At 44.7% G+C, this 13,333-nt stretch overlaps 1 pseudogene; it reads left to right on the forward strand.

The window, feature by feature from the left end:
- Nucleotides 1-12,438: 12,438 nt before the first annotated feature.
- On the forward strand, nt 12,439-12,556 carry LOC126110034 (5S ribosomal RNA; annotated as a pseudogene).
- Nucleotides 12,557-13,333: the final 777 nt, after the last annotated feature.

Consider the following 13,333-nt stretch of genomic DNA (forward strand, 5'->3'; position numbering starts at 1 on the left):
ACTCTCTTTACTTATTCTGATCCACACTAAACTGACACAAAATTTTTAGCGCAACGCAATCTGACTTTCAATAATCCCTACGAAAGAATGGTCCTGACTAACAATAACCTATACCTTTCATGAATCGCTTACCTCACAAAAATTTTCGTTACTCGAACTACTGCAACACAGCGAGCGCCACTACTGCCAGCTAAATAAGATTCAAACTACTGAAGACACTAACTACTGATAGGCATAGTTAGCAATTGAAAGATTTTGATAGAGAACAAACGATGTATTTACCTTATTAATGTTCAAAAGTCATATATGACATCAGTTCGTGATATCCAGTCTTACAAATTTACTCTTTCTGATGGACACACGTCCGCTCTCAAAATTCTGCCATTTCTCTCCCCACATCCACCACTGCTGGCGGCTCACCTCCAACTGCGCAACGCTACACGCTGTTCACATCCAACTGCCCAATACTACACAAGCGAATATTGCAACAATTAGTCCAACCAGCCACAGACTGCACACAGCACAGTCAGTGATTTTCATACAGAGCGCTACGTGGCGTTACCAACATAAAAACCTAAACAGCCTACTTACAACCCATCTTATCCCTCACATAAACTTTGGAACGCTAGTTTCTTTCGCATATAACGGCTAGGGCTGTTGGTAAAATACCGTTATATCGATATTTTTTGCAAAAGACATCAGTATATATCGGCCGTATTAATTTTCCCGATATATCGATGAATCGACATTGAAATGGTAATATCGAGTGCCTATATTTTTATTTTATATTATATTTTTGTCGCAATTTTCGGTAAATATTTGAAATAGTTCCTTCCAAATTGTAATAGAACATAATTTTTACTTTCACTGTGCGAAGGTGTCTTACTACTTTTTGAGCTTTCATCACGTCCAGTCTTTCTCCTTGACCGTGTGAAGCAAGTATATGTGGCACAAAGAAGTAGTCAGATTACAGTGGGGAATGGGGTGTGAATGGAATAACAAGATTTCCGCTATGAAGAAATAGCACACCATTTACCTTAAAAAAAATTTTTAACGCGACTAGTGTGCTATTTCTTCACATCGACATTGTTCAAAAACAGTCGCTGAAAAAGATTTTTAAGAATCTAAATGGCAAGACTGCTTTTTGCAGTAGACGAAGACGTGTGTAGGGAACCGCTGCGTAATCGGCGCTACCAACAGAAACTGCAACATTTAACATCACCACGGAAATTTTGCGCCGGCGTTTGCAGAAATGAAAAATCAGGGGAAGTCGATATGAAGCGTTCCAGACAAATACCATATGTGACGAAACCGAACGATGAACCGATCGGGTGGCTTTTATTGTGCCACTTACATGCAGTTACCGTTGTTCGTTAAGTGGTTATCGGCATGCGTTAAAGTGCGTCGTTTTCGTTCTAGTTCTTGCTCTAAGGGGGATAAACAGCCTGCGAGCTTGATGATGTACAGAATTAACTTTAAAAGAGAACATGTTAGGTTAGATTTTATCGTGACTGTTACTGACAACAACAAGTTTACTTTTTTTTTCTTAAAAGACATCATAGTCGCGGTTGACTGTATAAAATATTTCTTATTACGATTGCAATTAAGGCCTTATGGCCATTTTTAAGTAACACTGCAAAAGATACATTCTGTCAGAATATAAAACTATCTGACATGACAGAATGTAACTTCTGCAGTGTTATTTGAGAATGGCCACAAGGCCTTAATTGCAATCGTAATAAGAAATATTTCACACAGTCAACGGCGACTATGATGTCTTTTAAGAAATATTACGTATATGACTGTGAATCCCAACCATGAGAAGTTAATCATACAAGTTTACTGTTATCAGTCACTGTTTATTTATCTCCACGACCCGTTTCAAAGGTTTAGACCTCCATCATCAGGTGGGTTTACATTTGTTAGTATGACATTTGTGTGTGTGTGTGTGTTACAATTTTTTGGAGGAACTTGTAGCACTGTCTAGTGGAGAAACAGAACACTATTTCAGAACATACTTTTGGGTTTCATTTGACAAAAAACTAAACGTATTGAAACGTCCCCTTCGGAAAATAAACATCTTACATTATTTGATTTTCAAACAGCTGAGCAGAACTGAATGCACTCAGACATTTCTCTCTTTACTTATTCTGATCAACACTAAACTGACACACAATATTTTTAGCGCAACGCAATCTGACTTATAATAATCTCTACAAAAGAATGGCCCTGACTAACATTAACCTATACCTTTCACAAATCACTTACCTCACAAAAATCTTCGTTACTCGAACTACTGCAATACAGCGAGCGCCAATACTGCCAGCAATAAAAGATTCTAACTGCTAAAGGCACTAACTACTGATAGGCATAGTTAGCAAATGAACGATTTTGATAGAGAACAAACAATGTATTTACCTTAATAATATTCTCAAGTCATCATATACACTCCTGGAAATTGAAATAAGAACACCGTGAATTCATTGTCCCAGGAATGGGAAACTTTATTGACACATTCCTGGGGTCAGATACATCACATGATCACACTACAGAACCACAGGCACATAGACACAGGCAACAGAGCATGCACAATGTCGGCACTAGTACAGTGTATATCCACCTTTCGCAGCAATGCAGGCTGCTATTCTCCCATGGAGACGATCGTAGAGATGCTGGATGTAGTCCTGTGGAGACGACGCTTCATCCAGTCCCAAACATGCTCAATGGGGGACAGATCCGGAGATCTTGCTGGCCAGGGTAGTTGACTTACACCTTCTAGAGCACGTTGGGTGGCACGGGATACATGCGGACGTGCATTCTCCTGTTGGAACAGCAAGTTCCCTTGCCGGTCTAGGAATGGTAGAACGATGGGTTCGATGACGGTTTGGATGTACCGTGCACTATTCAGTGTCCCCTCGACGATCACCAGTGGTGTACGGCCAGTGTAGGAGATCGCTCCCCACACCATGATGCCGGGTGTTGGCCCTGTGTGCCTCGGTCGTATGCAGTCCTGATTGTGGCGCTCACCTGCACGGCGCCAAACACGCATACGACCATCATTGGCACCAAGGCAGAAGCGACTCTCATCGCTGAAGACGACACGTCTCCATTCGTCCCTCCATTCACGCCTGTCGCGACACCACTGGAGGCGGGCTGCACGATGTTGGGGCGTGAGCGGAAGACGGCCTAACGGTGTGCGGGACCGTAGCCCAGCTTCATGGAGACGGTTGCGAATGGTCCTCGCCGATACCCCAGGAGCAACAGTGTCGCTAATTTGCTGGGAAGTGGCGGTGCGGTCCCCTACGGCACTGTGTAGGATCCTACGGTCTTGGCGTGCATCCGTGCGTCGCTGCGGTCCGGTCCCAGGTCGACGGGCACGTGCACCTTCCGCCGATCACTGGCGACAACATCGATGTACTGTGGAGACCTCACGCCCCACGTGTTGAGCAATTCGGCGGTACGTCCACCCGGCCTCCCGCATGCCCACTATACGCCCTCGCTCAAAGTCCGTCAACTGCACATACGGTTCACGTCCACGCTGTCGCGGCATGCTACCAGTGTTAAAGACTGCGATGGAGCTCCGTATGGCACGGGAAACTGGCTGACACTGACGGCGGCGGTGCACAAATGCTGCGCAGCTAGCGCCATTCGACGGCCAACACCGCGGTTCCTGGTGTGTCCGCTGTGCCGTGCGTGTGATCATTGCTTGTACAGCCCTCTCGCAGTGTCCGGAGCAAGTATGGTGGGTCTGACACACCGGTGTCAATGTGTTCTTTTTTCCATTTCCAGGAGTGTATAATGTTTATGATATACAGTACTACAAATTTACTCTTTCTGATGGACACACGTCCAGATCGTCCGCTCTTAAAATTCTACCATCTCTCTCACCACATCCACCACTGCTGGCGGCTCACCTCCAACTGCGCAACACTACGTGCTCTTCACATCCAACTCCCCAGCGAATATTACAACAATGCCAACTAGCCACAGACTGCACACAGCATAGTCAGTGATTTTCATACAGAGCGCTACGTGACGTTACCAACATAAAAGCCTAAACAGCCTACTTACAATATATATAACAGTAAAAATGAGATAGGTAAAATAGAGCAGCTACAGTGGTGACAGGTTCCTTTCACTTTTTGATGTACAGAATATCTTCAGTATACAGCTCTAAAACTGGCAGAATATTTGCAATGTGCAACCGATTGTTTCTTTTTTTGTCTTTCGGCCGGTACGTTATTTTTTCCGGCTATATGTAGATGAATCACAATTTTTTGCGATATATCGTGAGCGGATGATGATAATTTTTTAAATATCTATATATCGGATACACGATATTTTTAAAAATGTCAACAGTCTTTTTAACCATCGACATCTTTTACGTGGCGATCCTCCCCCGCTTTGTCCCCACTGCTCTCAACTGTGGGCGGTGAGTCACCTTTTACTTGAGTGCCCCTGTTTTACTCCGCTACGCACCCGTCTATACCTGTCGCCTGATATATCCCCCATTTTAGCAGACGATACGCGCTCAGCCGATCGCGTCCTCGAGTTTGTGTCAGTGAGATGACGTCGATCATTTGAAGCTCTTTTTGGGGAAAACAACCTCCCCCTCCCCCTTCTATAGTGGTTTTCTAAGCTTCCCTTCTGTTTTTTTATTTTCCCACTTTTTGAGTTTCGCTCCCATTGCTGCTAATTTAATTTTTTTGCCTTTCCCTAAGCCACAGACCGGGCGCTATTAACCGTAGCAGTTTTGCGCCCTAAAACCATGTTGTTGTTGCTGTGGTCTTCAGTCCAGAGACTGGTTTGATGCAGCTCTCCATGCTACTCTATCCTCTGCAAGCTTCCTCATCTCCCAGTACCGACTGCAACCTACATCCTTCTGAATCTGTGTAGTGTATTCATCTCTTGGCCTCCCTCTACGATTTTTACTCTCCACGCTGACCTCCAATACTAAATTGGTGATCCCTTGATGCCTCAGAATATGCCCTACCAACTGGTCCCTTCTTCCAGTGAAGTTGTGCCACAAATTTCTCTTCTCCCCAATTCTATTCAATACCTCCTCATTAGTTATGTGATCTTCCCATCTAATCTTCAGCATTCTTCTGTAGCACCAGATTTCGAAAGCTTCTATTCTCTTCTTGTCCAAACTATTTACCGTCCATGTTTCACTTCCATACATGGCTACACTCCATACAAATACTTTCAGAAACGACTTCCTGACACTTAAATCTATACTCGATGTTAACAAATTTCTCTTCTTCGGAAACACTTTCCTTGCCATTGCCAGTCTACATTTTATATCCTCTCTACTTCGACCATCATCAGTTAGTTTGCTCCCCAAAAAGCAAAACTCCTTTACTACTTTAATCGCCTCATTTCCGAATCTAATACCCGCAGCATCACCCGATTTAATTCAACTACATTCCATTATACTCGTTTTGCTTTTGTTGATGTTCGTCTTATATCCTCCTTTCAAGACACTATCCACTCCGTTCAACCGCTCTTCCAAGTCCTTTGCTGTCTCTGAGAGAATTACAATGTCATCGGCGAACCTCAAAAGTTTGTATTAAAAAAAAAAAAGTCCTACTACCGACACTTTGCTACTTGAATTGTCGCAATGCCCGAGGTAGACATCGCGGGGCGCCACGCTTCAGCACTATTACAGAGGAAGGTTTTAGGGACGTTAGGGCCGAATTTTAAATTTAAGCATCTCAATGGGACGACTGTTTTGGGGCTTTGAAAAAGTGATGCTTTAACTGTGTCGCCCAACGCATTTACAGTTATTTACAGTAGTAGGGTTATTAGTGCAACATCCCGGGTTCGATTCCCGGCGGGGTCAGGGATTTTCTCTGCCTCATGATGACTGGGTGTTGAGTGATGTCCTTAGGTTAGTTAGGTTTACGTAGTTCTAAGTTCTAGGGGACTGATGACCATAGCTGTTAAGTCCCATAGTGCTCAGAGCCGTTTGAACCATTTTTTATTAGTGCAACGCGATGAGATGCTACTCTTCCCTGCTGGCCACGAGGATATTCCGCTGTTTGTTTTGATGTTGCGTGTTGCACAGTAGACTACCTCACATCTGGCAGCTGCGCCACAGGAGAAGTCAAACAAAAGGCGGAAGCGTTTTTTCTCGAGTTCTATCGCGGTCAGTTTGAGAGACAGAGCGAGGGAGGTACAGATACAGACCCCCTTTTCCCCCTGCCGAACGGCGTGCAGACTTCAAAGTGCAACTTCAAAGAGTGGCGACCGCTCTCGAGGGCTGCTGCCAACCACTCCATCCAGCTGCAGCAGGTAGCTGTCCGCTGGCAGCTGGTACGCGGCTTCCGCGATGCTGCGAGGCGGTGGTCGAAGCTCGCGAGTCAGGAGAGTCGAGGAAAACACGAGGTGGGGTGGCAGGGGGTGGAGGTAAGCAGCAGAGGCAGCGAGAGCACGCGTGCTGCTGCCGCCGCGGCGTGTTTCCGTTTGTTGTGGCAGGGGAGCCGGGATTTTCCTCTTCCCCCACCGCCTCCCTCCAAAGCCATCGGAAAGTTTGGAGGGCGCTCCACGCCGTACAAGTCCTCGAGAGCGCGTGGCTCTCCCACTTGTCGAACTGGCCGCGTTCGCAACGCACGAGGGCTGTGCGGAAAAACACATCGCGATCCGCAAACCGCCGCCAACACTGTTTGCATAGCTGCAGCTTCCGTGCGAGGTGAGAGAGGGGGTTTGGCCGACTGTCGAAGTCGCTTTCGTGGTGTACACGTCTGCGTCTGTTCAAACCTCAGACCAGCGTACAGTCCGTAGAGGAGAGTGCCTCGTACATACAGTACCAGATCACACGGATCCGGGAACCTATTAAGGGGGGTAGGACGTCAAACGGGCAGACTTGGAGCAGGAGAGGCACCACAGGACATTTTAATTTCCAGTGTCTATACTTTTACAAATAAATTCATAAAACTTTGTCAGTATGACCAGGAAGGATTCAGGATTCACTCTCATAGTAGTGGAAGTTCAAAAACATAACAAAATAATTTTTTTTACATGTGAAATTTCATAATTTTTTTCACTTACTATTGGCTGCATTTGTTGCTATAGGTACATTTTTCTTCATAAGTAAGAGAGACTGTTCGATGAATTTTGCACAGCATACAAACCGTACTTACAGGTGTCTGAAGCTCTAGAATCTATTTAATTTATGAAAAAATGAACGAGCTGTTACGTTTTAAACTTTGTTTAGAAAAAAATCAAATTTTGTAGTTAATTATCTCAATTTTTACCACAGTTTTTAATAGATCTGCAAAATTCTAGAGTTTCATACACCTGTAAGTATGATTTGGATGCTGTGCAAAATTCATCGAAGAATCTCTCTTACTTACGAAGAAGAGTGTACCTACAGCAACAAATGCAGCCAGTAGTAAGTGAAAAATCATTAAATTTCACGTGTAAAAAAATTATTTTGTTATGTTTTTGAACTTCCACTACTATGAGAGTGAATCCTGAATCCTTCCTGGTCATGCTGACAAAGTTTTATGAATTTACCTGTAAAAGTATAGACAGTGGAAATTAAAATGTCCTGTGGTGCCTCTCCTACTCCAAGTAGACCCGTTTGACGTCCTACCGCCCTTAAGGTAAGCTCGAGTGAATCTGGACACTGACTGAACGCGGACAATTTCAGAATACATGGCAGACGCTCCATCCATCTGAGCCACCGAGGACACAGAGGATAGTGCGACTGCAGGGACTTATCTCTGGCACGCCTCCCGCGAGACCCACATTCTCAACTTATTGCCCCGCACTATATTCATAGTGCCCCTGCCCACCATTCTTATTACTCGTGGCTTTACTGCCGATTCCCGTAAGAGTTCCGGCACTGTTTGTGCGTCTGCACAGAAGAAGATGGTCAAATAGCCGGTGAGCCTGAACTATATATGAAAAGGTCATGAGTCCAATTTTTCACAAATTCAGGTTTCAGTACTTTTGCATCCTCCATCTGTAGACGCATGTATCTGTGTTGAGAACGTCATGAGTTTCTGCCATTAAAGCCAAGAAAATCGTTGCCAAAATTTTTAGTTGGAATGAAAATGTCATGAGTCCAGGACTCATGACGATTTCATAGTACATCTTCTCATTAGTTTTATGCAATATTTTTTAAATCGCCGGAAGTATCCCACAGTTTATGTCCTGACATTAACAACAATGAAATTTTACCGGTACCTATTTCATGATCTGTTGTTGGCACCACATTGTAAGACAAATCTTGTGCGGTTGTTGTCTAATCTTTCATTAGTAGTGGCAGTTTAATTAGAAAAGAGAGCATGGCTTGGATTGTCTGGGGGAAGAGACCAAACAGCAAGGTCATCGGTCTCATCGGATTAGGGAAAGACAGGGAAGGAAGTCGGCCGTGCCCTTTCAAAGGAACCATCCCAGCATTTGCCTGGAGCGATTTAGGAAAATCACGGAAAACCTAAATCAGGATGGCCGGACGCGGGATTGAACCGTCGTCCTCCCGAATGCGAGTCCAGTGTGAAAAGACAGCATGGACTCAAATGAAGAAGGTAACAGCCATAACAAGAGGAAAGGAACACATCATTATGATGAATACAAACACGTCATAATAAATAAGGCTAGAATACGAGGAGAAGCGTACATTAACTACAAAGGACAAAACATTCCTGCAACTGGCATGTGTGAAAAAAATTTTCATTGCTTTCCTATTCGGCGGCTCTCTTTCCTACCTTGTGACAGGGTGTTTGAGGTATAAGAAGAAAATTACGGCAAACTGATCGAGTTTACACTGTGACAGAATATATTGAACTTATTCTTCATTCTGCCAATAAAAAGAACTCATTCACGGCCAACTACCCTGAGGATAACAACATTGTTAAGAACTATAAGAACGGGTGGCCAGATCTTTTTAAATGGGATTCCCAGGGTTATGAAACAATGTGAGAAGACAGTTCAATGAACGTCAACGTCAGTGTTTCACAGTACAATATGTTTGAGTATAACAGCCACAACCCTGGGGTATTAGTAGCCCGATCGTTCATGGATGGAGTGACTCAAAACTCTTTCAGACTTTTAAAACCCCTAGCAACTAACACACTCCCAACAATCTTAGCACACGGATTGAAATGTCCTATAAAGAAAGTTAAGATAAACGATATAAAAAAACTGGAACAGTACATCCCAGAGGAGCACAAAAAAATTCTATATTCATTTATTCACTTGGCTTACAACAGCTGAAGAAGATGTAAATGTATGAAACCGACAGAAAATGTTGCAACAATGCTTATCTGTAATGATGATTAGGTTAAACTACTATTTGTAACTTGTGTTTATTAATAAATTCTCAAAATTCTATAGCTGTACTGTTATTTATTTTAATTTGGTTCAAAAATGAGTCCAAGAAAAAAAATTAATTTGAAGAATGGAAAAATAAAAATTGATGACTTGAAGTGGAGATTTAATGGTTCCCAGGTACACCAGAGTATAAAAGTCCAAGTACTTGATATCTTCTACCACTGAAGCATAAAACAGTTTTCTTTGAATATTTCAAAATCATATTTTATGGACTTATGACCTTTCGTAATAACCGATTCAAATTTAATGGGGAAATTAATGAAGAATTACGCCAATGACTACATATAATGAAAGAGGAGTCCTTGAAGTTTTCTTCAATGTTAGTAGACGTCAAGGTGGGATCCATTTGTTGCCCTGCACACGTCGAGACGATATTCCATTTCCCGCCACGTATTCACCAACATTTCAGGTGTAGCTGTCCCAAATGCCTCGACGGTTCTTTCCCGTAAATGATTGATGCGTCTGATCTTTTCACTGTAGGCAACATTTCTTATGTGGCCGCAAAAGAAAAAGTCCTGTTGTGGGGTTAAGTCTGGGCTTCGTGGTGGCCAAGATATTGGGCCAGCCCTGCCTATCCACCTAACGTCCTAGGTGGGAAGCAAGTGTCAAGACACGCACGCACACGGTTGCTGTAATGAGGTGGGGCGCTGTCTTGTTGGAAAAACACAAGCCCCTTTTCCACCTCAATATCGTCCATTTGGTTCAAAATGGCTCTGAGCACTATGGGACTTAACATCTGAGGTCATCAGTCCCCTAGACTCAGAACCACTTAAACCTGACTAACCTAAGGACATCATACACAACCATGCCCGAGGCAGAATTCGAACCAGCGACCGTAGCAGCAGCGCGGCTACGGTCTGAAGCGCCTACAACCGCTCTGCCACTGCGGCCGGCCGTCCATATGGCCAAAGACGTACTCTGTCAACATGTCACAGTAAACGTCTCCGTTTATTGTTTTTTCTAGGAAAGTGAAGGGACCAATCACACGATCTCCCAACAAACCGCACCGCACACTAACTTTCGGAGAGTCACGTTTATGCTGAATGACTTCATGTGGATGCTCTGCCCACCAAATTTTGCGGTTATGACGATTAACTGTTATGAAATATAGCCTCATCAGAAAAGAGAATCTCTGCACTGCACCGCGCTGCACGCCTGGACTGAACTGAGGGAACAGAGGAAAAAAACAGCACTAGTGCCGTCCCAACGTCAAGCAGAGCTGCCAACTGCAGGGGAGCCAAACTTGGAGAGCTCATGAATAAAACACCACCAACTAGAATAGTGTATGTCACTTTGTGCAGATTCTAGGACACATTAAAACTAGGAGCTCCTTTCAAACACCCAGTATTGATTTCCCAGTAGAAACGAACTGCATATAAAAAGATGCTGCCATCTTTAGAGTACCCTCTGCAATTGATGCATCAGACAACAACCTAACAGAGTGCCTGTCTAGTGTCGTGTCCTGAATTTCTCACAATACGAGGTGCATTCAAGTTCAAAGGCCTCCGATTTTTTTTCTCTGGACTGGAAAGAGATAGAAACATGCGCATTGTTTTAAAATGAGGCCGCGTTCATTGTCAATACGTCCCAGAGATGGCAGCACCGTACGGCAGATGGAATTATACCGCCAGCGGTGAGAATGAGAACTGTTTTAAATACTTAAAATGGCGACGTTTTCCTTACTTGTGAACAGCGTGCAATCATTAGTTCTCTGAATTTGCGTGGTGTGAAACCAATTGAAATTCATCGACAGTTGAAGGAGACATGTGGTGATGGAGTTATGGATGTGTCGAAAGTGCGTTCGTGGGTGCGACAGTTTACTGAAGGCAGAACATCGTGTGACAACAAACCGAAACAACCTCGGGTTCGCACAAGCCGGTCTGACGACATGATAGAGAAAGTGGAGAGAATTGTTTTGGGGGATCGCCGAATGACTGTTGAACAGATCGCCTCCAGAGTTGGCATTTCTGTGGGTTCTGTGCACACAATCCTGCATGACGACCTGAAAATGCGAAAAGTGTCATCCAGGTGGGTGCCACGAATGCTGACGGACGACCACACGGCTGCCCGTGTGGCATGTTGCCGAGCAATGTTGACGCGCAACGACAGCACGAATGGGACTTTCTTTTCGTCGGTCGTGACAATGGATGAGACGTGGATGCCATTTTTCAATCCAGAAACAAAGCGCCAGTCAGCTCAATGGAAGTACACAGATTCACCGCTACCAAAAAAATTTCGGGTAACCGCCAGTGCTGAAAAAATGATGGTGTCCATGTTCTGGAACAGCGAGGGCGTAATCCTTACCCATTGCGTTCCAAAGAGCACTACGGTAACAGGTGCATCGTACGAAAATGTTTTGAAGAACAAATTCCTTCCTGCACTGCAAAAAAACGTCCTGGAAGGGCTGCGCGTGTGCTGTTTCACCGAGACACCGCACCCGCACATCGAGCTAACGTTACGCAACAGTTTCTTCGTGATAACAACTTTGAAGTGATTCCTCGTGCTCCCTACTCACCTGACCTGGCTCCTAGTGACTTTTGGCTTTTTCCAACAATGAAAGACACTCTCTGTGGCCGCACATTCACCAGCCGTGCTGCTATTGCCTCAGCGATTTTCCAGTGGTCAAAACAGACTCCTAAAGAAGCCTTCGCCGCTGCCATGGATTCATGGCGTCAGCGTTGTGAAAAATGTGTACGTCTGCAGGGCGATTACGTCGAGAAGTAACGCCAGTTTCATCGATTTCGGGTGAGTAGTTAATTAGAAAAAAATCGGAGGCCTTAGAACTTTAATGAACCTCGTACATACCAGTTATTGAAGACAAGAGGAAAAGAAAGTATTGATTTCCAATTCACGATCCAGTGACATTTATGTGACGACTGCCTATGTTCGTCGTCAACGAGCAACAACCGATCGCAAACGGCAGGTGGCAGCACAAGCACTGGAGTGTGTATAAAGTTTGTAGGGCGACACGGAAAACAGTGTGGTCGTTCTGGTTATGAGGAAACGGAGCGATTTATCTGACGTCCGAGAGAGGATCTGAACATTGGCATTCAGGCCAAGTGTGGACACCTTCCTGAAAGGACCAAGATCAAGAAATGTGCCAACGGCCTTCCCGCAGTGGTAACACCGGTTCCCGTCGGATCACCACAGTTAAGCGCTGTCGGGCTGCGCTAGCACTTGGATGGGTGACCATCCGGTCTGCCGAGCGCTGTTGGCAAGCGGGCTGCACTCAGCCCTTGTGAGGCAAACTGAGGAGCTACTTGACTGAGAAGTGGCGGCTCCGGTCCCTGAAACTGACATACGGCCTGGTGAGCGGTGTGCTGACCACAGGCCCCTCCATCTCCGCAGCCAGTGTTGCCTGTGCGTTGACGATGACCCGGCGGCCGGTCGGTACCGTTGGCCAGAGTTCTACTGGAGATCGTTAACTGGCGGCCGGTTCCGGAGTTAAAGTATACAGGATGGTCCATTGATAGTGGTCGGGCCAAATATCTCACGAAATAAGCGTCAAACGAAAAAACCACAAAGAACGAAACTTGTCTAGCTTGAAATGGGAAACCAGATGGCGCTATGGTTGGCCCGCTAGATGGCGCTTCATAGGTCAAACGGATATCAAATGCGATTTTTAAAAATAGGAAACCCCATTTTTATTATATATTCGTATGGTACGTAAAGAAATATGAATGTTTTAGTTGGACCACTTTTTTCGCTTTTTGATAGATGGCGCTGTAATAGTCACAAACTTATAAGTACGTGGTATCACGTAACATTCCGCAAGTGCAGACGGTATTTGCTTCGTGATGCATTACCCGTGTTAAAATGGACCGTTTACCAATTGCGGAAAAGGTCGATATCGTGTTGATGTATGGCTATTGTGATGAAAATGCCCAGCGGGCGTGTGCTATGTATGCTGCTCGGTATCCTGGACGACATCATCCAAGTGTCCGGACCGTTCACCGGATAGTTACGTTATTTAAGGAAACAGGAAATGTTCAGC

The sequence above is a fragment of the Schistocerca cancellata genome, chromosome 12 (genome assembly GCF_023864275.1).
Source record: "Schistocerca cancellata isolate TAMUIC-IGC-003103 chromosome 12, iqSchCanc2.1, whole genome shotgun sequence".
Taxonomy (NCBI): domain Eukaryota; kingdom Metazoa; phylum Arthropoda; class Insecta; order Orthoptera; family Acrididae; genus Schistocerca; species Schistocerca cancellata.